Source organism: Pterocles gutturalis, unplaced genomic scaffold (genome assembly GCF_000699245.1).
Source record: "Pterocles gutturalis isolate BGI_N339 unplaced genomic scaffold, ASM69924v1 scaffold7987, whole genome shotgun sequence".
In the NCBI taxonomy this organism is placed as follows: Eukaryota; Metazoa; Chordata; class Aves; order Pterocliformes; family Pteroclidae; genus Pterocles; species Pterocles gutturalis.
This window is the reverse complement of record NW_010115228.1, coordinates 25,213-27,746: the sequence shown is the minus strand read 5'-3', so window position 1 is coordinate 27,746 and position 2,534 is coordinate 25,213. Positions and strand designations below refer to the sequence as shown.

Sequence of the window (2,534 nt, the reverse complement as noted above, 5' to 3'; positions counted from 1 at the left end):
GCGGCGGGGGTTGGGGTGGCGGCAGCCGCCGCTGCGAGGTGCCGCGCTCGCCGTGCGGGATGTCGGTCCGTCCCCCATACCTGAGGTTTTGTTCCTCTCGGTAAAAGGAGGCAACGGGTGTAAAACCATCCGGCGGTGCCCAGCTGCCACCAGCACATGGCAACAAAAGATCTTGTTCATTTGAAAAAAAAAAAAAAAACACAAAACAAACAACCCCAACAACACTAAAATCATCCTGCCAATACCACCGGCAATTGTTGGCCCCGTCATCATCTTCACAGCTTCTTTTGCCAATAATGACTTTGCTTTTCTGCCAGGACTGGTGTGCGTGTTATTTAGGTCAGCTGGGGGCTGTAGCAGCTTCTACCCCCTCCTCGCACCTCGGCTGCCCGGTTCCCTCACTGGATGCCCGGCAGCTGTGCCGGTGGGGGCACGAGGGGCTGTTGGCTGCCTGGGGCTTTTCCTGGCCAGCCAACGGAGATTGCTGGCAGCGCGGCTTGGAGGGGACACTGGCTCCTTCAGGCTGTGCTCAGTTCCCATCATCAAACTTGGTCAATTCTGCACAAAAGGCCACGTGGTTCTCAGATCGATGGTGTTTACAACATGCTTGTTCATGGCACTAGCTCACAAAATTAAACAGTGTTGAGCATAAAAGAGAGACACTTCCAGGCAATAACAACCCTTCCCTGTGCAAAATCCCACCCTGGGGGGGATTAATTTTTCTGGAAGCCCATCCATGCAGGAGGCAATGCCCAGCATGTGGCATCAATGAAGGACTTGACGTCAGCTGGCAGCGTGGCACCGACCGAGCACATGCCAAAGGCGCTGCCTCTGCGGGGGCTCGCTCCCACCACAGGCACTGCAGCCCCCCCAGACCCTCCCACCTGCAAACCACCCCCACTCAGGGTGTGCACGGGGATGTTGCCTTTACAGCTCGGGCAAACACCCCAAAACCCTTCAGGTGGGAAGTTCATAAGCTCCCTGCGTACAAAAGCTGAAAGAGGGGAGATTGAGATGAGATGTGAGGAAGAAATGTTTCCCTGTGCGGGGGGTGAGGCAGTGGCCCAGGGTGCCCAGAGAAGCTGTGGATGCCCCATCCCTGGAGGGGTTCAAGGCCAGGCTGGATGAGGCTTTGGGCAACCTGGGCTGGTGGGAGGGGTCCCTGCCCATGATAGGGGGTGGCACTGGATGGGCTTTAAGGTCCCTTCCACCCCAAACCCTTCTGTGATTCTATGAAAACCACCTGCACACGCCTGCCCCATGATGGGGAGTTTGCCAGGGTGCAGAAACGGGAGCGCCGGAGGGCTTGGAGGCAGCACCAGCGGGCAATTGTAGAGGTGATGTGGGGAAAAGGTATCAACAAGGTGGTACAGCAGGAGAGAGCGACACTGGACGCAAGCCGAGGACACACAAGGTTGTCACATCCCATGTCACGCAGGTAACGGTCATAAACCGTTGGGGTAGAGGACACAGTGCACATAGTTCAAAAGTTCAGGAATTGTTTTCACAGATAAGAGCCTCAGTGATGGAAGCTCCCTGCTTCTTGCAGGAAGAACACAGCCGTAATGAAGATAACCATTGCAGCAGAGCAATTAAGGATGCTTGTCTGGTGCAGTTGACTAAGCAGGTCCCCCCGGTCAGGGGTCACTCTGGATTGCTTCTCAGAAGCAAGCCAAGGTTGATAATGAAGCTCAGAGCTGGAAAGCACCTAATTGCTTAATTGAGCACACACCATTCCTCTTCTTACATCCAAGATATCCCTTTGGAGCCAAGCTTGCACAAGAGCATCACGGAGCTGGGGACGGGACCACGGCAGAGACCCTGGCACGGGGCAGGTGGTGAAGCAGCTGCACAGCCCAGCTCTCGGGGGCTTTCAGCCACGACGCCAACCCCCTCGCAAAGTTTCTGTCTGTTCTGCCCTCCCCTCCGCCTCCCCCAGCTTGGAGCCTTTCAAAAATTCAGTTGCAAAAAGGAAGCAGGTATTTAAAAAAAAAAAAAACACAAAACAGACATCCCGTGGGCTCCTCAATTGCTCAATGGCAGCCCCCACCCACATAAAAAGTCCCCAACGCATGCAGAGAGGAGTTTTGAAGGCTGGATTACAGCACTGGGGGTGGAGGGACCGCCCAAGGCTGCCTTTTCGCCCGCTATCAGCAGCCAGCATGTTTTTTTTCCGCCGCGCGCAGCCGGAGTGCGAGGCACAGCTTGAGCTTTGCCGGCTGGATCGTCTCTGCGGGGCTGAGGAGCGGAAAACCTGCTGTCATCAGTGCGCAAGAGTACAAGTGACTCGGAAAATAAAATAAAAGGGAAAAGTGAAACAGCGAGAGTGGGTGAGACACACCCCTCCCAGCGTCACTGGCCACCGGGATGACAGTGCCCATGTTGTATAACCTGTGAACTCCTTTCACAGAATCACAGAAGGGTTTGGGTTGGAAGGGACCTTAAAGATTATCTAGTCCCACCCCCTGCCATGGGCAGGGACACCTCCCACTAGCCCAGGTTGCTCAAAGCCTCATCCAGCCTGGCCTTGAACC

The 2,534-nt window shown here is 55.4% G+C and overlaps 1 protein-coding gene across 1 annotated transcript in view; it reads right to left on the bottom strand.

The window, feature by feature from the left end:
- Positions 1-2,534, bottom strand: part of PEMT (phosphatidylethanolamine N-methyltransferase) — a 40,507-nt gene that overhangs the window by 15,461 nt on the left and 22,512 nt on the right. The window lies entirely within an intron of this gene.